This window comes from Oreochromis aureus, linkage group 7 (assembly GCF_013358895.1).
Source record: "Oreochromis aureus strain Israel breed Guangdong linkage group 7, ZZ_aureus, whole genome shotgun sequence".
In the NCBI taxonomy this organism is placed as follows: Eukaryota; Metazoa; Chordata; class Actinopteri; order Cichliformes; family Cichlidae; genus Oreochromis; species Oreochromis aureus.
In genome coordinates, this window is record NC_052948.1 from 35,451,220 (window position 1) to 35,473,769 (window position 22,550).

At 42.2% G+C, this 22,550-nt stretch overlaps 1 long non-coding RNA gene across 3 annotated transcripts in view; it reads left to right on the forward strand.

Annotated features, from left to right (window-relative positions):
* LOC120440997 overlaps positions 1-22,550 on the forward strand; it is a 47,371-nt gene that overhangs the window by 15,989 nt on the left and 8,832 nt on the right. The window contains exons 3-4 of one of the 3 annotated variants that reach the window (XR_005613703.1): positions 7,369-7,455; positions 8,386-8,659. This is a non-coding gene — a long non-coding RNA (uncharacterized LOC120440997). Of the gene's footprint in view, positions 1-7,368; positions 7,456-7,765; positions 8,091-8,385; positions 8,660-22,550 lie in introns of those variants that run through there. The other 2 variants (XR_005613702.1, XR_005613701.1) reach the window with 2 other exon arrangements.

Genomic DNA, 22,550 nt, shown 5'->3' on the forward strand with positions numbered 1-22,550 from the left:
ATAAATTAGATAACAATTATTTGTAAACCTTTAACATTCTCTCTTAGATTGATTGCAGTCAGTTCAAGTTTAACAGATTGTGACTGTTTGCAGAGAGATTTCTTCCTACCAGGCAATATGAGCCCCATTATTCATAGTATTCCCACAGTATTTTTATTTATATAATGTAATAATTTCAATATTTGGTGTCACTATATTGATATGATATCACATCACAAATTATTGCGATACCGTGCTGTGTCGATTTTGTTTCTGCCACCCTTACAGTAAAAATGCTGTAAAGAATTTTCTGGATCTTCTATTTTATAAAATTGCTGTCCATCCATCCATCCATCCATTCGCTTCCACTTATCCTTTTCAGGGTCGCGGGGGGGCGCTGGAGCCTATCCCAGCTGTCATAGGGCGAGAGGCGGGGTACGCCCTGGACAGGTCGCCAGTCTGTCGCAGGGCTAACACACAGGGACAGACAACCATTCGCACTCACATTCACTCGCACATTTACACCTAGTGGTAATTTGGATTATCCAATTAACCTATCCCCACAAGCTGCATGTCTTTGGACGGTGGGAAGAAGCCGGAGTACCCGGAGGGAACCCACGCAAACACGGGGAGAACATGCAAACTCCACACAGAAAGACCCCGGCCTGATGGTGGAATTGAACTCAGGACCTTCTTGCTGTGCGGCAACAGTGCTAACCACCGTGCCACCGTGCTGGGCATATTTTTCTGTTATTATACCAGCTAAACAGAAAACTCACCATAAAATTGCTGTATTTCAGTCATATATTTTTAACAGCTATTAAGCATTAAAGATGCTTTTCAGATCAAGAATTGATCAAATATGCTATGCGCCTTCAACGAGACAATTAATGCTACTTGGTGCTTTTTCAGTAAATGCATTGTGATGGGATTCATTAGTCCACGTCCCCTTTTTACCTCAGACTCAGTTTTAGAAGCAGATATTAGTTACCATTCAGGTGAGAGCCTTTTTCCCTCCTTTGCTTGAGTGCATTCATGTCAACTATTTGCTGTCAGCAGAAAAATATTATAGGCCTTAATATGGCCTATAATATGGGGGTGGGGGGGTGTTTAAAAAAAAAAAGCTGAAAACAAACCAAATGACTCGTTAAATCTGACACTTTTGCCGTCTAGTCTCCTGGTGCCGTACTTTCTAAAGTATTATTCTGCTGTTTATGCTGAGATGCTGCGATTGGCTGGGGAAACACTGACCTTCACCTTTCTATGCAGAAATAATGCAAATACCTTTTAAAGTGGCGCCTCGGTGGAGTTTTTGTACAACACTCACACAGACACACGCACACAGACATAGGAACATAAACTATTTTGCCTGAAGTGATGGCTGCAGTACTGTATTTCAAATGTTAAAACAGCAGCACGCATGAGTGTGCTCTGTACCGGCGTAAACATGGCCTGATAATGACCTCCCTCCTGACTGGAAAGAGATGCTCCTCCTCGACTGTCCCTCCTCGCTTCTCCTTTTTCTTCTTTGAGTATCCCAGAACTTTGAAGTTGCCTCTGTGCCACCTTTAGCCGAAATCGGCGGCTTCAGATGGGAATTGATGGAGGCGTTATTGTCTCCCTTTGGAGCGTGCTGCAAGAGAGGTTTGTGTGATGAATGTTTGAGCAGTGGTGATAAAGCTGCACTTTTCCCATGCTGAGAGTCATGCCAGAGGCTTCACACATCTCACTGGTCAGGAGGGGTGCGTCCAAGCTGGGCAGCCCTGATCTTTACCTCCTACAGCGGGCTGTATAGATGGGGCTTCAGAGAGCTATTGGGCCAAAGGTCAGCTATATAAGTACCGAGCAAGTCCAGAGCGGACCATTGAGAAAAGACTTATATGTGTTGACGAGCAGATTGATTTTGCTGCCGCTTTCATCTACTTTAGACACACTCCACAAATCTAAACTTTGTACTAACACGTGTCAACATGTCAGACTTGTGTTAATGTTTAATTCATGCCTGTAAATGACCATTAATTAATAACCCTCAAACTTCGGGCTCCTTCATGTTGCATGAGCAAACATTTAACTTTTAATCTTGCAGCAGAGAGGTCGACACATGCCGAAATTAAAAGCTACCACAGAGACTCAATTAGAGCAATCCACTGAAAGATATCACTCAGATGCAACTTGGAGATGTTAAATCCCCGTCTTTGTTTGTTTGTGTGCAGCTTGTTGCTCCCCAAACCCTGAACATCTGTGCAGAGGGAGGAAAAGGGGAGGGGGCTGTGGGAGTGATGGCAGGCCACATGGGGAGGGCCTTTTCTCCCTCAGTCTGTCAGCCCACCTGACTGCTGCTATGGCAGGCCTGCCCAAGGCAAGACCACAGGCTAAGGCCTCCTGTGGGCCTCCAGCAGGGCTCGGCAGCCTCCCCAAGCCCATTAGAGCACCCCTCCTACCACCTCCACCCGAGCGGCCCCCACCCAGCCCTGCAGCCCTCTGCCCCAAGATGCCATTGCTCTCTGTCCTGCTTTTTTCTGCACTGAAATAACTCTATTGTTTTCCACTGTTTGCCATGTTGTGTATGTAATAGGAGCTGTTTGAGGGCATGTTTTATTATTTTTATTTATTTTTCTGCCTGCCTTGTCCTCAGGCTGCGAGGCTTCAAATAAGGCTCCAGAGAGACTTCAGCTTCCAGTGGTGTGAGAGTATTTTTAGGGAACAAATCCCAGAAAGGCCTTTTTACAGTTACTGCACTAATGTGGTGTGACTGTCAAAGCTTCCACTTATGTCCACTGCTTCCCTGAACGGTCCAACATGGAGGGTTGCTGAAGCACTTAGGATTCACTGTATCTTACAGCGAACTCAACAGCAAGGAGTATTACTGTTGTATATTTCTCCCTCCGGTTCTTACATCTCCGATTTAATGAGATTGTCTCGGTAGCTGCTCAGATTCTCAGAGGCAAGGTGAGGTGTGATGGGGGGGATGATCAGATATTCTGGATATCCTGTGATTCTGTGTCTATTTGAGTCTTTTTGATCTAAATGAAACTACAGGGTGCAGAACAGACCCTGCATGCGAATCAGACACAGCGACTTTGCATACGAGCTGCAGAAATACCAGGAGAGCAAATTCATGTTCAACCCCAGTTGTGGATGCAATTTGTGAACGTGAGGTTCTGAAGCGTGCTGTAATAGTTCAATTTATAATTAATCATATCTGATTTGCCAGATTGCCATAAACTTGGGGAATAAAAATTTGGGAGTGTTGGGGTTTCAGATTTTTTTTTTTTTTTTTTTTAATCATTAAGTATTTATGATCCGTGATGGATATATAAACTGTGTTAAATCTGTTGCCTTGAATATTGATTATCTCTAATTAAAAATGCAGTTTGATAAGAAGGTTAGCAGCGTTCTCTGGTCAGCCTCCCTCGTTTTACAACTTACATATTATTTTTTTAAATTCCTCACCTCCTAGTGGTTTTCTCTCTGCTTGCAGTTCAGTATGCCAATTAGCTGCAGAGGTCTTTAACAAGGAAGTCATTAGTTCTAATTAGGATGTGGTTAACTGCGATGCGTTAAAAGGCAAAACCCATCATGTTGAAGGATGGTGGTGTCGCGAATAAGCCCGACTGGAAACAGCTGTTGACTTTACAGACAGGGTCAGGCTATAAACAAATACTCCCCTGAGCACAGCGAGAGCACGGGACACCCAGTCTTAAAAGATGATTGGCATACAGAATTAAGCAGCAGTTGAGTGGAGTATATGATTGGAAATAAAATGTGCTGCTTTGTCTCTACATTTTATATAGTGGATATAAATTGGGCGTTTCTTAAAATGCTTAGAAGCGCAGAGATTTGAGAACCTGGAATCCAACTGTGTCTCAAAAAACCCCTCTTTATATAATGATATAATACAAAATAATGATATTTGATCACTGACATCATATTAATGTGCTTTACCCACACAAATGGACACCCTGTGGATGCAAAAAGTCAACAGTGACAAGTTATTTGAGCCAGTTGATTGTTTACTCTCTTTTTTTTATATTTATCCACCTTGATAAATATACTTTATTGCAGCGCACCAAAACAGACAAGGCAGAAAACAACGATCATGTTATCAGTTAGAGGAGAAGCAATATGAGGTGCGAGTACAGAGAAAGAGAGAGGAAAAAACAGAAAGCCATAATAACAAGACTCTGAAGTATACACCAATCAGACCAACAGGTGTTTTACTAGGGGAAAAAAAGTCTGAGCATTGAGTTGGATGTTACTTTGACACAAATCACACACCTAAATATTGTTGCAGGGGAACACATACTCTGACAGCAATGGTACGGTCCAACAGCAAAGGTCTTCGCCAACAAATAATTGTCAGGAATGCTTTGGGGAACATTTTCAGCCCAGTGTCACAGCATTTTGTGAAATACCCACAAAAAAGCAATTTATCTTTTGGTGTTAATAAACAAGTTGTTACGTTTCTGTGTCAGTAAGTACAGATTTGTGAGTAATAGGAAATATATTTTTTGTAAGAAGCATAGATTTTGTGTATGATGAGCAGGGAGGTGTCACCAACCAAGGAAAACAATGTTTTAAAAGACATAATAACTGTTGCATTTTTACCCAAACCGTGATCTTTTTCTAAAGATTACCAAAGTGGTTTTTTTGTGCTTAAGCCTAACTAAAATTAAAATGTCCAGTCTGCTGAGAAGAGGCCAAGCCATTGACATGGCCTCCAAACTGCCCTGATCTCAATGCGATCAATTCTCTGATCCTCTCAGAACAAGTTTGACTGAAGGAAGCCTCACCCTGGAAACCACTGAACCCAAAATATCTGTTATCAAAGTCCTGGTGCAAGACTGAAGAGATCTGTTAAGCTCTGTGAAGCTATGGATTCACTTGGAGATTCACTTCGGCTTTCAGATCCCTTTCTTGTGGAACCAAGTCCTAGTTTGGAATCAGGAGAATGATGCCATCTCTAATTTTAAGATTAGACTCAAAACTTTCAGTTTTGATAAAGCGTATAGCTTATAGTCAGGGCTGAATTAGGTAACTCTCACCTACCCCTTTGTTATGCTGATATAGGCTCAAACTCCTGCGAGGCTTAATTTGATGAACTGAGCACGTGTTTATGTATCGCTGCAACATGTCATTACATGTCAGAGCACACATGTCTTTTTTATCCTCCTCTTTTAGCACCAGAAGAGGACAAACTTGATCTTAGAGGGTTTGACTGTGCTCCAGTTTTGGCAAAAGGAGAATAGTAATGTAATGAAACTGTTAGCATTAAACTGTGATATCGGTACAGGTTCAGGTATCTGTCCCAATAATCACAATAACCAGTAGCAATAGCTTCTAATTTTGGCTACCTATCAGGGTTGTTAACAGCCTTAAATCCACAACTTAAGGCTGGTGTCAGGTCGAAGCACCAGAATCGATTTAACTGTTGAACAAAAACACATTTTTAGGACTGTGAACCTCGACATTTAGATTTCACAAACTGTTTTTTGTGAAACCTAAGAGTCTCATTACCTGAAGTGACAATAGCTGGCAGACAGCTGTTTTCGCTAATGTGCGTGCAGGGACGGGAGAGAAGGCAGAAGAAGATGGCAGGGCGGCAGCGGCGGGGTGTAGCTGAGGATGTGCAGGTGCAGAGCGAACGTGACAGAAAGGTACACAGGCAGAAAACAGGCAGAAAGTGGAATGAAACACGGAGAGAAAAGATAAAGAGGAAGAAGGGAATCAGCGAGCTTGACTCGTAATGTTTGAGTCGTGGGGCTCGGCATAAATCATCGTAGATTACCGAGCCTGTGGAGATCTTTTGACTTGTGTTCCTCCTCTTCCTACCTACTGTTTGACATGAGAGTGAATGAGGTAATCCACGGTGCTCAGGGGTACACAGGCTCTGCTCCCATCTGGGCTTTGAACCTTTTGCTCACCTCACGCTCGGTCTCTGGTGTGTCGTGGTACAGTGGAGCATGTCAGACAAAGAAATTAAAGATGGCAGTTTACAGGGAAACACTCGGCTCTTTTGGTAACGCGGCTCCGAGAAGAACCTGACAAATTGATTTAAAAGGATGAAATACGTTCCCCAACCCACAAACGTTTTCCTCTCACCTTTTAAAACATATTTACCTCCCTGCCTGCTCCCGTTTTGTCACTTTTGGGAATGTGTGCGCGACTCCGTGCCTGTTTGCATGCCTCACATTCATTCATTTTTCATGCCCATAATGGCACTTCTTTGCAGCCATTGTTATCAATCAGGTTTTCTTTTATTTGCATGTGAGATTGTATGTGAACACATACAATGCGTGTGTGTTTTTGAAAGTGCTCCTCTTGCAAGTGTGTTTTCAGAAGCAAGACTGCGACTGTTCTTTTGTTGCTCACAGCTGTCCCATATTAGGGATCAGCTGCTATTCCCCAGGCAGTAAAGTGCTTTCAGAGGACTTGCTAATTGGCTGTAATCTCCTTTTTAAACTTGAAAGCCAGCAAGCCTCCAGCCTCGCAGTTTACAAGCAATTAATGCAAGGGAACACCAATATTGCTGGTCACAATTGGTGTATGTGTGCTCATTCTTCCTGCAGCTCCCTCTTATCTGATCTCACGCCTGTCTCAGAGGCGGATTGACTCCTCCTGTGTTGTGGACCCCCAGTGTAAACAGCTACTCAGCAGTGGGGCGTTCTGGGGAAGTGGTGCAACCGGAGCGGAGGGGGGGGATTTGGTCTGAATCTTGAGGCGTCCATGGGGATGATGGTGGGGTTTGGGGATCGGATGGGTTTCCTTCTTAGGCGCTGATGAAATAATAATGCACAGAGTTGGCGAGGCTGAAATTTGCACATGAAAATCCTCTCCCTTCGCTCTCCTTGCGTCTAATGTGCCGCCGATGACAATCCCTGCCTCTCACAGTTTATATGCAAATGAGTTCTCTCAGCTTCCTCCTCCTCCTCCTCAGAGAGTCGCCCAGCCGAGCTGGAAAGAGCCAGATAGACGGAGAGATAGAAAGTGAAAGAGACAGAGTGGGGCTTTTTTGTTGTGTTTTGTTTGTGTTTGTCTTGTTTATTTTTAAAAGGATTTTAAAAGATGATAATATATTTTAATTTTTTCCTTTGTGTTTTTTTTGTTCTTTGTTTTTTTTTTCCTGAAAGGCAATATGCAGATTCTCTGAAGAGTTTGAAATGCCAGACTTTTCTTTTGAGTTTAATTGGAACATAATACCGGTAGTCTAAATAAAGTGTTTGTGTGAAGTGAGAAATGGTTGTATAATGACTCTTTCCTTTTTTTTTCTTTTTCCTCCAACAAACAAGGCTCATCTTTCCCACAGGAGTCTCTGAGTCTGACGATTCTCTGTCGATATAAATATTGTTTCCTCTTTGTGACCTCTGCTCTTTTATTTTTTTTCTATAGGCATTTTCACAGCTGTCTCGCTGAGTTATGTAAAGAAGAACTGGGTGTTAACATCACATCACCAGGCATAAAATCTTCAAAATTGAGGTAAGATGAGGGAAAGATATGGAAATGCTCTAAAAGTGATGTTTATACTTTAAAAAAAGCATCACCTCAAGAAGACAGAACAACCAATAAACATAGAAAGTGTCATTATAATAAAAGAAAGCACGATTTACAGATTTCATGAGCTCTTCTGCAAGTTATACATATTTGTATCATTTTCCATACAGAATCTACTTGGTCAAATACTCTATTTAACTAATAATTTTAAATTTAATTAGCTAAACAGCAGATTGTTCTAAAAACAAGATAAAGCTGGAGGTTTCACTAGTTTCCTGCAACACCCAATTCAAAGCGAACAGGACCCAGTCAGATGAGGGGGGAGACAGATAGGAAGAAGAAGAGGAGGAGGGAGAAGAGAGGAGCTTTATGTCAGCCCGCTCTCCTCAGTCACGGCCAGTTAGTTAAAGCAAACGCAGGCGGACCCTTGAGAAAACGCGAGGCGGCGGAGAGTGCCAATCACGGCCGAGCCCTGGGCATTCCCTGGTACAGCTCGCCTTGAGCAACTTTTTATTAATTTAATAAACATCCCACAGAGACGGAGCGATGTGGACTTACGTACCCTTGCAGACAACAGCACTGCTTGGGCCTAATGAGATGTGCTACTCACACACACACACACACACACACACACACACACTTGCCAATTCACACAAAGTGGGCACACTCTTTCTGAAAACACACAGCCGTGCAGCCCACAGGCTCAGTTGCTCAATAAATATGTCAAAAAAATGTCACTTGCATATTGTGGTTTCTAGCCGTGAAAATAGTGTTGGTTTTATTTGCCAAAGTTTTCAGTTGTACATCCTGAGATTTCTGCCTCTACTCCACTGCAGTGAAAGTGAGTGGGATTTTATTCGTGGTTACAAGATTTAGAAAAAAAATCATTCTTTTTTTTAAAATATCTTTTTCTAGGAAACACTGGTGCTTTGGATCATCCACATAACACCACCGAGCGACAACAGAGAAGAGAAAAATGGTTCATATCATTATTAAGGTTCAGTCAAAAGAAATTCAGAATATTCTTTAGGATTGATGTAAGTCAGGTGTATTGGTATCAGACTAAAATGCATCCAGTATAGATAATATTTCCTCAATTTTTGCAATCAAGATACCTATGTTCATATAATTTCCTGTAGTACACCATGCACTATCTGCATACTCTGTGTAGTTTGTACATTTTGATGGGGAAGCATTGGCCTCAATCAAACCTGAAAAGTTTTGCACCTGCGAGAAACAATGGCTGTGTTTTACATCCCTTTATATCTTGTTGCGTCTCCATCCAAACATTTAATAAAAAATTCTTGATAAATACCAAACAATGGCACAACACATATAACATCAATATCTCAGAAGAAATATGCCTCTTTTAGCACTGTCACTGCCATTTGACAGTAGATCTAATAATGTTTTCTCCTACTGATTGCCTTGAATTAGTTAGAAATCATTCTGCTTCTGCTGAACAAAATTCAACCTTTTGCCCTCTGTGAGTACACAATCCATTTATTAATGTCACTGTTGCGCACTGCATGTTGTACCGAAGCATCCAAGTTGTAAATTTCTCAGACACAGATGATTTAAATAAAATATTGTTTGGGTACTCCTGAAGTAATCTGGATGTATCTGGATTCATCTAACCGATTGAGTGTAATTCAGAGCCATGGGGGGGAAGCGGAGTGTATCCCAGCTGCCATAGGGCAACAGCCTGTTGCAAAGCTAATGCAAAGAAACAGGCAACCATTCCCACTCTCAGTCACACCTATGGGCAATTTAAGTACCAAGTAACCTAACCCCACTAACTGCATGTCTCTGGGTTGTGGGAGGAAGTTGGAGTACCCAGGGAGGACATGCAAACTCCACAAAAAAAGGCCCTGGCCAGATAGTGAATTCGAACCCAGGACTTTGTTGCTCAAACCCTGGACACAATGCAGCTTTTAAAAATATCTATGTACATGTGAACAAGGTTTCCAAACTTTTATATCAATTCAGTTGTTAACTTGCACTCCATTTTTTTAGAAAGTGTTACTCTGGATCATAGAGTACTCATCCACTAAAGGAAAATCCAGATATAGTGCTTTTAAATATGATCTTTCAATGCTTTGACCACCATAAGTAAAATTCCATTCACCTCCTGGCAGGCATATAGCTCAAAACTTGGCCAAAAAATTATATTTTTATAGATACTACTAAAGGCAGGAGAGAAGATATATCTTTCTTTTTTTGCACTTTGGGTGAAATGTCCTTTTAAACTGGCATGCTGTCTTTGAAGTGAACTTCTTTTCTTCGGCCTCTTAAAGCACTCCTCAGACTCGAGTTCATTGCGATTCCATGGGCAGCGTGCGATGTGCCAAGGGGTCCAACGGCAAGCACAAAACATTTTGAAAATAATAATGATCTCACTTTAACGCTTGTTTCTTTCTTCTCCGACTGCTTATGGCGGTGTCGGTGTCGATGGGAGTCATTAGAAGGGTCGGCCGCTCCTCCCGACTGATAAGGAGCGGCTGCAGCAGCAGGGACCAGGGGAGTAGGAAGAGGACATACTCCGGCACGCTAACAACCACAACCATCATCACCATTGCCACGCATACCTGCTGCTCTGGGGAGACGCTGCCTCCTGTCAAACAGCGGATGGACCCTGGTTTGCCAATGCAAAGTCGTGTGTGTTTGTATGTGTGCAAATGTATGTGACTGCAACTGCTTGTGTGTGTGCGTGCGTGCGTACTCCTTCTGTCTACATAATCCTCCCCAAGTCTCGCCTCACTCTTTGGATTTGACTGTTCACTCCTCTTTTCCCTCCTTCACCTCACCCCTCTGCCCCCCACCTCCTTCCTCCGTCTCTCACTGTATCACTCCATATATTCATGAATTTCCTGTTTATCATGAAAACTTATGCATGAAAATAGAGGGTGGGAAGGAAAAAAACAACAACAACGACAAAAAAAAAAAAACAAAACACCAAAAAACAAACAGGGAGAATTTTGATCGTCTGGGTGCAGCGCACTGTGCACAGGCAGCCCAGTCCTCGAGGGACATATTCAAGAAGCCCCTGGTTCCATCTCCCTTTTCTTTTCATTACATTTCTTTCTCTCCTCCCTTCCATCCATCCATCCACCCACCTACCACCTCCCTCCTCTCCTTCCTAATATTCCTCCCCCTTTGCTTTAGCCTCCCCCACCACCTACCCTCTGCCTTTCTCTTCTCCGTCTCCCCTTGACAGTGTCAAAGCCAGTTACAGACAGAAGAGCTCTCCTTCTTAAATAATTCACAAGTTGATTAATAGACTCACAAGGGTATAATTAGGCAGGGGAAAGACAGTGGCTAGTGTAACCAGTACAGTGCTTAGGGGAATTAGAGAGCGGGGTTATTGAGGAAATGGAGAGTACCAGTAAAAAATAAATAAATAAATAAAATACAAAAAAAAAAAAAAATGAGGCGGCTGCAGTGGTGGACTCATGGAGGGGATGAAGAGGAGGGGGAAGAAGGAGAAGACGAGGGGGTGGGGGGGCACCTTTTTCTGAGGCTATGTGTTGGATATGAGGCAGCCTCTCCAGGAGCATGGAGCCTGGGGTTTGTTTGATGTGGAAATTGGACAGTTTGAATCCGTCTCCTTTAATTTTTCACAACTTACAGGGCCCCCCTGGGTGCCTCACATTCCTCTTATAGGATATAAATTAGTTTTTTTGTCCTCTCACTCCCTCATTTTTAAACCCCTTTTTTCTCTTTCTCTTTTACACATTACCCAGGTACCCCTGTTATTATTATTTTTTTCCCTGAACCTTCTTCCTTTTTCCTCGCTGAAGAGAGTTGTAGTTTCACCCCCGATGTTTGTCAAACAGTCAGTCATCAGCATAAAACTTCACTTATGTTGCCTCTAAGGCATCTTTTGTATTCTGAAAGGGATGCGCTTTCTGCTGCCAGACTGGTCTTCAAAACAAACAAACAGAACAATAGAGCAACAGATCTCTCTTCTCAGTTCAGACATCATATTTCTGTTGTGGTGATCTCTGTCTGCCTCGCTTTCACTGTTAAAACAAAATGAAAAGAACCAACGGAAATGCACCAAGACAGGTACAACACTGCCTTTTCCTTGCATGTGTTTTTCCCTTTCCTCCTTTCCGGGAAGTTCTCTGCGAGTTAAATCATTTATATTGGATACACACTGCTCTTTCTTTGGTTTGTTCCTCTGTATTTATTTCATTGTCAGTATCTCAGATTGCTTCCCACAGCCCTGCGCAGCTGTGGTTTTTTGCACTCGGTATACGCCAATATCCAAACAGACTGATGTGTCCATCCAGACACACCAGCACGCGGCTGACTCTGATGTGCGCCATGTCTGCCTGCATGTCGACGTGTCAACTCTAATTCAAGCTTCTCTGTTTTCCCTCTCATCTGTCTGCTCCAGATGTTGCGCTGGGTGTCAAAACGAATCTCTGCTCTGGAAAAAAAAGGTGGAAAGCAACATATTTTTCTGTTTGTAGAAACTGAGAGATAGACTTTGAAATTCATTTCAGGCTTGCAGGAGGAGATGAGCCCAATTCAGCAAGAGTACGCCTTGATGCCACTGCTTGTTATCTGCCCTGAGACTTCTGACGTGATTGCCAGGAGAAAAAAAAACATACAATGCTTAATGGTTAATTCACTTCTTTCATTGTCTTCCCTGTATTTGAAAATAGCACATTAATTATCCTTTTCTGTACCATGTAATTGGCCCTTCTTTGTAGTCCCCAACAGACAGCTAATGCCTTCTTTATATTTTGCAGGCTGTGCAAATACCCTGCCACCAGGAGGCGCTGAAAAGAGCGAGACCCCTGTGTGTTGATTTATTTATCTGTGTCTGGATTAAAGCCTGTATACCTGATAAAGGGGATGTCAGAGGAGCTTTGACAGCCACAGAGGCAGCAGAGTGTGTGCGATTTGGTCGCTGCGTCGGCAGAAACAAGGAGTGTCGATGGCATCTTTGAAGTCTTGACAGACGAGAGCCTCTGAACATCCCCTTAATCTTGCCTTCCCCTCAGAAAGGCGTGCGAGCAGGCAGGTTCTGAGCACACTCGGCTCCCTGTTTGCCTTATTCTCTTAATGACACAAACCATTCAGCCACCACGCATGATAGCATTTCATCTGGCATAATGTGTGGTGGCTGCTTACTTCAAACGCTTCAGCGCCTCTCCGCATTAAGCCGGCTGGAGACGGCAAGAGCCAGGACATGAACACACAAGGCTTTTCCTCGTGTCTTGATGGGATGCCTGTGTATAGTGTATGCTGTTTGATTGTGGTGATTGTTTTTCGTGAGCCCACCGAAAGCAAATACAAGGAATCTGCCGTGTATGATTGTCTGGAAATCTGATCAATGGAAAGAGATACGTTTCGCACCTGAACACTCTGTGTGCCTGGAGTAATTCACGGAGCTTATAATGACCCTTGAACCTTGAACTGTTCCCATTACTGTTTCTTCACACAGTACTTTGCGGTGTTGCTTCGTCACGTGAAGACAGATCACTGCAAAGACAATGTCAGAGAAGGGTGGCTTTGCATTACTCTTCGCTCTGTTTGCAGCTTATTCGCCATCAGTGCCAGTTTGATGTTTTTCCATCAATTCCCATCTTCCACTATATCCCATTCAGAACAATGACAGACCAGGAATGCAACTGGAATGGAATATGAGGGGAGTGTACGTGGTGGAGGACCGGAACTTCTGGGCAGAAGAGGGCGGCAGGGTTAATTACTCCATTATCGGGTGGCTCAGCCAGGAGCTGTTTAAACAGGCCCCAGTCAGCAGGGGATTAGGCCTCATTACTCCAGCTAAAGTTACGCCCACGACCCTTCCCCACTGCCGATTACTGTGGGTTTGTCTGATATTCTAGGGAATATTCATATAGAGGGAGGATGGGGAAATATAGAAAGGGAAAAGAGTCTAAGACCAAGCGAATGGAGAAGGATAGGTGAGGGGAAGAAGAGCAAACTGCCAAGTACAACATGGCAACTCCAGTAGATCACTAACATCATCACCTGAGCTCAGCCAAGGCTACAATTATCCCCCAAAATGCTCAAGCGTAGCAAGATTAGCATCTGAGGCTTAGGTTACCCTCCCTCCCACCAAGCCGAACTCTTCCGCCATTCTCGGCCACGGCCTCTGCATCGTCCTCCTCCGGGTGTCTGATGGCACTTGGTGATAATGACGGTGCTCTCATTTGCAGGAAGGACATGTCTCCTGAAATTAGGTTGATGTTTGTGCTTCATGAGTGGAGCACGATGGGTTGATTTACCAGGTCTATAGGGCATGAAATACTTTGGTTTACAGTGACAGTCGTGACAGTCATGCCACTCAGCGATGAAAGGAGTCTTTATGAAATTGATGATGAGGTGTTACAGCAATGAAATGCATTGCACTATAATGTGGCTAGAAGGATTGATGATTTATTGACTTTGATGATTTTTCCTTATCATGAGCAGAATTACCTGCAGGGTTTTACCAAACATGCCTTACTGCTATGCCAGTGGCACCATGGGGCTGTATGTAGGCCCACTGGTGAATCAACCTATAGAGTTTATGCTTACACAGAACACATGCCCATGCTAAGCAGGTGCAGTATTAACCTGAACTCAAGTATTTGCTCATTAGTATAAATTGTTAGTCGCTAAAACAAAAATCCATAGATGTGTTGTGATCCAAGTTTAAAGATAGACCTGACCAGAGCAGAGCTGCTTGGAACTATTCATCCTGAGGTTCAGTTCAATTCAGTTTTATTTATATAGCACCAAATCACAACAGTTGCCTCAAGGCGCTCTATATTAGGAAAATTAAGGTAAAGAACCTACAATAATACAGAGCAAACAGAGAAAACCCCAACAATCAGATGATCCCCTATGAGCAAGCACTTTGGCGACAGTGGGAGAGAAAAACTCCCTTTTAACAGAACCAGGCTCAGGGAGGGGCGGCCATCTGCCGCAACCGGTTTGGGCTGAGGGGAGGTTACATGAACATCTGTACCAGATCCATGACAGTTTGTCTAATACTTCTTAAGTATATATGTTACTGTTTTTCCTTGTTCTGCTTTCGATTATACTAAAATACACTCCAAAGATTCGGCAATGTTCATGCTCTTCCAAGGTAGGCCAAATTAATGCCACACCAATCCAGTCATTTCAGTGTATTTTGACCACAAGAATTCCTTTAACTGATTTTAGTTGAACTGGAATATTAATCACCTTCCCCTATCGGTAGATCCTTGTATGTATTAACAGCTTTTGGATGATTCTTGGACGGGACTGACCTTTACAAAGGTGTTTGAGTTTAATAGTCTTTGTCTGTGAAACAGCAGTAAGTGTCTTGTTGTGTTTTCACTCACTCCTGCATTCTCCTGTCAATATTGACATGCCTGGGAGGATAGAGAATTTACGGATGTATTCCAGCAAAGTTGCCGATGGATCAAATGGCTAAAAAAGTGGATGTCTTCCAATTAGAAGAGTCAGCTGTGTACTGGGAGAACTAATCCAGGGGCTTTTCAAAACAGATTTCTGAGAGCTTGAGTTGTGGCCTGCTGAACTGCACACTCAAAGTTTTGTGTCAGTGCCTCCTTGTCTTTAGTTCAATCACCTGGAACACTTAAAAAAAAGCAGACATACACTTTTGTGCTACACATTCACACTGTAGCCACGCAAATGCCTCCAGAGGGGCTGCCAAATGCAGTCAATAAAATTCCCATTTCATATGAGTGAAAATGCCTTTTTTTTTACGAAACAGAGACACGCTCGCTCACCAAACTATGTGATTTAAGTTTAAATCCAGAACAGAGCTTCTATTATATAATTGAGGACAAAAAAAAAGAAAGAATAAAATCAATAGAAGCAGCTGGATGTGGCCACGGCAGGCGCGGATCACATCCATATTGAGAGTGTACCCTCTTCGATCTGTGTCTGGGCCGGGCTCAGCTTCACTAACCTAATCACATACGGAGCAGGTCGATTGGAGGACTTAGCCAGTGGCGCTCTCTGATAGCATATGTTAACACGATGCTCCCTCTTGTTCACCGTTAAGAAAAAAAAGCTGCACCTGAGATCCTTGGCCATTCAGAGCTCAAAAACCAAGGATTATTTTAAACATAGCCTGAGGTGAGAGCGAGATTCTCCGCTCCAGTAACCAGAGCGAGCTGGAGGTGGGCAGCTAAGGACAAGAGGGGCAAACAGGATATTTATCCTATTGATTTTCTAAAGTTGAAACAAGAAGATTTAGGGGGGCTTGACTCTTAAAATTCCCAAGGAGCCGCTCACTGCTCAGCCCCATGGCCATAAACACACACGCACACACACTCACTCACACACACACGCAAACACAAAACATCTTGCTAGTGAGAAGTGTGAGGGAGGTTTAGGGGCCTTGAGCTGCAAAGCTGTGCTGTGCTGTGGAATGATGTGCCCCAATGTGTGTCAGAGGAATCATTATAGCTAGTGCTAGAGTTGAAGCCCGCCTATGGTGTTAGCGTGCGTGTGTGTGTGTGTGTGTGTGTGTTTGAGAGAGAGAGTCATGTAGCAAAGTGGAGGTGTGAGCAGACAACAGATGGGAAGGGCCTCAGTATTGCAGAGATGTGGCTTTTGTCTCTCCCGCTGAAGAGAGAAAAACCTGCAAATCAATAACAAACCTGCTGTGAAAGAAAATGTGTGGGAATGTGACTGAGCTCACAGAAAGTGTCCTGGAAATTTACAAATTTTGGTGGCAGGTTCACAGTCTGAGGGATAAGAAAGTTTGCCTGTTGTTTTCTAGTTTCATAATCTTGTACTTAGTCTTAATTTTGTTTTTTAAATATTTGATAAATTAAGTCTCACGGAACCTTAAAATGCTGAATTGCAGTCATTTTAAGGGTACAAAATTCTGGAGGTAAAGGCTGTTACACATGGGCGTTGAGTGACTGACAGCTAAAACACCTCCAGTACTTAACGAGGAAAAGAAACCCTCCTCCTCCGTTGCTTAAGTGCAGAAAATGAGCAAATATCTGACTTTTTGCAAAAAAAACATACATAAAATTAGGCTTGAAATTCAGTTTCATGTGCTGACAACAACAGATGAAACATTTCTTGGGTCCAATCCTTTTGATCAGGGTTGTCAAGCTTATTTCACATCATGGGCCACGTACAGCCCACTTTGCCCTTAAGTGGACTCTTTCAGAGGAAAGAAGGTTAACTACACTATTATTATCTTCTAAATAATGGAACAATTGTGGTCTATTGAATGAAATAAATCTGTCAGCATGACTCTTTGTGCTTAAACTATAAGGAATAAATGTGTAAAATTACAGAAAGAAAATTTTGCTGGTTAAGTTCTTGTTAACTCACAGAAAAAAAAAAAACTTTTTACTGTGGACCCACTATAAAAAAAATTGAAATTTCTATAGTAAATTATGAAAACCAGTGAATGTTTATCCATTACTTAGTTACTTTAGCACACTATGAATGGCAGGAAAAGCTGGAAAAAGGCGATGAAAATGGAGTTAGAAGTTCAAAATGAATGCCTCTGAGCCTTAAGTTTGAACCCCTGCTATAAATCCATCCACTTCACCAAGATAACTGATTTTTATCAGGTGGGCAAAATTGAGTCTCCACCCAAACAAAAATTGGTTGGCATCCCATTCCAGCTGCTCCATTTCCATCTAGACATTTCTGTCTGATGTCAAGCAAAGCAGAACATCAGTGCTGTATTTTATAGAAAATAAAGAAACAATCTGCAGCTGTTGGATTCTTGGTCAATTGTGCATAAATTCAATAGGGCATAGTTTTGTTTCTTGCTGAATTGAAGAGGAAACGATAAACAATGAGGAAAAAACAGGGACCGTTCCAAAGCAGCAAAGATTTATGAATATATTTATTTGTGAATTAATTGAAGTCTGAAGAAAACTTGAATTCCACCAGTCAAAAATTAATCAAATAGAGCTGCAGGGCTGTCTCCAAACTTTTTTCACCTTGTTAACAACTCGAACGGTAACTTTTATTGTCAATCTCCCACCTGAAATTTATTCAGATGCTCAATTTTGGTGCAAAGTTTTGAAGGAGTTTGACAATGTTTCCAGAACAACAACCAAAGTGAGCAGTACAAATAATAGTCACTGCATTCTTTGCCATGTCACTGCTATCCTGAAAAACAGACCCCCTCCTGCCTCACTGACCTTCACCACAACTACAATTTTCTGCCAGCACCAGCCTCCTGTCTCCACCCCCTCCAGAACCAGTGTCAAACTACTGCCACCTCTACCCCATCACCCCTATTCAAAACCCCTTGCATTTTACATCCAGCCCCTCAGTAATCTCTTTACAATTTGCAGACTTTGAGGTCAAAATGTAACTAGACGTAACTAAACATTAGCCAAATGTATTTAAAAAGACAGCAATTAATTTACCACACAATTTAGACATCTAAAACATATTTCAAACAATTGTTGTTCAGTTTTAACCTGAACATTTTCAACCCTAGTTCCAAAAAAAGTTGGGATACTGTGTAAAATGTAAATAAAAACAGAATGCTATGATCTCGAATCTCATAAAGCCCAATTTTATTCACAGTAGAAAATAGAAACCATACTTAGTGTTTCAGCTGGGAAAATGTAACATTTTGGGAAAATTATCAGCTCATTCTCAAGCAACATGTTTCAGAAGAGAGCATGTTTACCACTGTGTGGCATTTTCGTTTTTCGTTTCACAGCAGTCTGGAAACATATGAAAACTTTGGAGACCAGTTGCTGGACATTTGGAAAAGGAGTACCCACTTTGCCATAGTTTATCACGTGGCTTCTTCTTTGTATGATAGAGTTTAAACCAGCATTTGTGGATGACACAGTGAACTGTGTTCACAGTGATTTTTGGAAGTGTTCCTGAACACATGCAGTGATTTCCATGACAAAATCATGCCTGTTTTTGATGCATTGCCACCTGAGGACCCAATGATCACAGGCACAGCCTCAGTTTTTACTTGTATCTATTCTTAAAGTGTAATTGCTTTGGCCACAATATTTTCCTCTTTAGTGCTCTTTGGCCTGGAGTTTAACTTTATTGCCAGTTAAGCGTTAACCCTTAAACACTCAAAGAAAAAACTTCATGTCTTCCTTCTTAGGTTGATATTGTTAAACTGGTAAATGGCGTTAAAGTAATGTAACAACTTGTATAACAAGATATTTTCTTCGGGATTAATAAGCAAAATAATATCTTATGTTTTGCTTTTGTTTTTTTAATAATAGTAACAATTCCAACACTAATGTTTACTGATAATATATGACAAATGCCAACATGTCTGACTTGGCATTGTGACATCATCTTGTAGTAACTACAGCGTCATTCGCTCACTTGTTCATGTTTATACGTCCCCTTATTAAACCACATGAGATCCTTGATGTAGTCCATTCTTTGGCACTTGTTTGCTGATGCGTTTAGAAAAGCAGTGCTTCATTCATGAAATAAATGAGCATATATATATGAGTTGCAACACTTAAACGAATTACTAGCTACAGCACTGATTCTTATTCCTTTACATTGTTTCTAAACAGACTCAGTGGGAAAACGAAAAGATGGCACTTTGACATTTTAACACATTACCTTATGACTCTTGAATTGAGTGATATTTCACACAGCCAGGTTTTAGTTCATCCTCATCACGAGATATTAACTAGTTAGACTTTTTAAAAGCCTAGCTAAAGATGTGCTATAAATAAATTGTGCTATTAAAAGACTGAAGGGTGTAGAATGACAATTAGACTTTTTTTTTATTCAGAGACACAGCACTGAAGCATGATGAAGAGACATGATCCTCTACCAATGCAGTAGAGACTCAAATCCCAAAAAGTACTTTTATAAGGTCAATACCTTAATTTAAAAAGAGGCAACAGAGTGGCAGTGAGATCAGAGAGTGTCATAAGCCACAGAAACACTGATCACAATGCGGTTGAAAATTGACTCAAACTAGTTCTTGTTAGTTTAACCATATTCTAACTAGCCACACCCTCCACTTCTCTCCCCTGCAGACAGATGAGCTAAATTACTGATACGTGTTTGTTTAGACACACATGCACACACGGTATGACACAGATTTTATTAGACAGCAAAAAAAACCTAAGCATAAAAGTTTGTTTTTAGTTTCAATCGTTTACTGTTACAAAAACAAATATATCTCTGTGTGATTTCAGCACTTTATGCTAATTACAGCTCATCAGTCAAAGGCCTGCAGTGCTGGCTGCAACTCTCATTTCTGCATTCTCCACCTGCTCCTGTTGGACCTCCTGGGTCAGTCTGCAGCCACGACTCGACGCTCGGCGGTCACAACTCGTGACTCCTCAGTCATGCTTGCAGATTATTGCTAATCTCATAGGTGGTGAAGAGGTGCTACGTTAATTGTTCTTTGGAGTGCCCCAATTATGCCATTAACGGCCCCTCAGTGATGAGGCTAATGGCGAGAGACCTCGTTTGCATAGCATTATCTTAATTGAGCCCGAGGCCTGGCATGAAAACAACCCCGAGATTATGTTACTGATGGATGGTGGCAATGGTCCGGCGGCAACCATTTACCCGACAGCTATATTAATTAACAGCTATCCAGTTACATGGGCTTTAACAGGGATGAATAAGTTAACATGGTGACTGTGATGGTGGTGGTGACAGCACTCCTGTGCCTATGTGTGGGCTTTTAATCGACGAGACACACTAATACAGGATGTGTGTGTGTGTGTGCGTGTGTGTGAAGAGGGATGCAAAAAGAAGGCCTGGCATCGGATCTTATTACCCATCTCCTAAAGGAGGAAACGGAGCCAGCATTAGTACCAGCCTTTAAATAAATCACCACACAAAGCCTGCACTAATACTTTTAATCGTGAATTAATTACACACTCATTGCAGGGAGAAGACCCATAAATGTTCCAATATGCTCAAGCCTGAAATCGTTATTGCACAATATCTCAGGAAAAGAACAACTCCAGAGTGTGTCGCCTTATGTAACGTAAAGCCAGGACTTATTGTGGATCACCCTCGGACCAGAACTTGGACTCACGCATGCAGACACGCAGAGCGTCTCTGGACCAGGGTGGAGTTTTCAGTGAAGTGGGCCAGCCAGGTAACTCTTTTGTTATGTAAAGATCTGCCATGTGATCCGTTAGGATAAAAGAGGAGAGAAAAAGAAGCCGTTCAGATAAGCTTCCCCTCATCAGATAATTAAGGATGCCTTTGCTCCAGTTTCCCCTTCTTAGCATAAGTGTCTGATCAACTTTCAATAAGCTCATCAGTCAGAGTTGGTCCTCGAAGCGCCGCTGCAGGGGTTGTTGCAGGTTCCTCCAGGATGCGAGTCAAGTGCAGTACCAGGGGGTCTTGGCCTCTGGCGTGCCCAGTAGGGTGCAAATAAATTTAAAATTGTAAAAAAAAATCAACAAATTACTCTGCTAGATGCAACCAACAGTGAACAGACAGCTCAAGGATCAGTCATAGCTATTGTTTTGTAGAATATTTACAGCCTGGAGTTTGTTTTAATATTTCCACTGTAGGTTTATATGTGGATTAGATATCATTAATCCAGCCCGCCAAGACTTTAACATTTGAGCTATGCCTTTTCTTCATTTTTCCTTCACTAATTGTTTAATCAACTAATCAATTTGTTCAACCACCATATTTGTAAATTTGTTTTTTTGATTTTAGCCTCCAGTCTCCAGCTGCTGGTGCAATCCGATGTTTTGGGGGGGTTTTTGGTCCCATGTTCTCTCTTTAGATGTCACTGCTTTGACAAACTGTGCAAATGAGCCACAAATCCGGAAGCACAATTTGAAATAATTTTTTAATAACATGCAGAGAAAGTCAACAAGTCGCGCTTGCCTTCGGGCTACAATAAGTGAAATTACTTACTGTTTGTGCTGCCGTCTAATTGCAGCCTCTCAACAAACGGTTTAGACTCCCCCCCCCCCGTTAGATTTTCCCACCTCAACAGCCCTTTGCTTCTTGTCAAAACTCTTCCTCCACCTGTCACAGTGTGTGAGTTTTGTGCACGGTCCCCCCCCCTTCTATTCCATCGCCCCCCTGTCTCTGCCTCCCCTGCTGCCAGTTTTTAACTACACTCCACTCTGGCCTCTGCTCTACTTGTTACAGCCCCAACACGAGTGCAAACAATCAAAGTCTTTGGGAACGCTAAAATATGCATGGCTATCCGTGACAGACAGATAAAGCAGGGCAATTAGCCACGTAATCCTAGAGCATCGTACGGAATAGTCCGCCTCAGCTGTCCTCCCTCCCCTCCTTCCCTTTACTCTCTTGGTCTCCATTAGTTAAATGTACTCTGTGTGTCGGCTCCCCATCAAATCAAGTAACACTTCCCCTAATTGGCTTATAAATAATACAGCAGGGCCTACATTATAATTTCATCAGTGGTAAACATTGCGGGGGCAGTTGGTAAAGAACCTATCCCTCATTAATTTCTTAATTTGGGTAGATGGAACGAAGGGGAAGTGAGGGAATGAAAGGTGGAGAAAGAGAGGGAGCTGCGGGGATCGGATGAACGGAGGGACTCGTATCACCTCAGGTAGAGGGAAGGAGAAAGAGGGAGAGATAGACGAGGGGGAAAAAAAGAAGAAAAAACAAGAGGGAAGATGCTGCTGCCGCTTGTGTTAAGAGATGTCGGATATTCAATCCGGGGGTTTTGTCAGTACTCCTGTGCAATAGGTGATGAGGGCCCTGCTGCCCTCATTTTACACACAAATACACACAAGTAAACACAATCTCCCTCCCCATTCTCACTTGCTGTTCTTTTTTTGTATCAACTTAATGAATATTTCATAACAAGCTGCATAAATATTCATTCTAATGGTTTTGCACATAGTTATTACCGGTATTTTCTTTTTTTTTTTTTTAAAAACACACAAAAAACAAAAATACTTATTTAAAATTCAGTATAACCAGGCCCTGAAATCATTTCCCACTCCCATGCAGGCACACAGAAATTATCAAGATCAACTAGTCAAATAGTATTTCAACTGCAAGTCACTGGAGCTATTACGAAAATCCTTCCCAAAAGCTTGTTGAAGACACATATTTGTCTTTGGGAAAGGCATAAAGTTCATGTCTAATTTTTG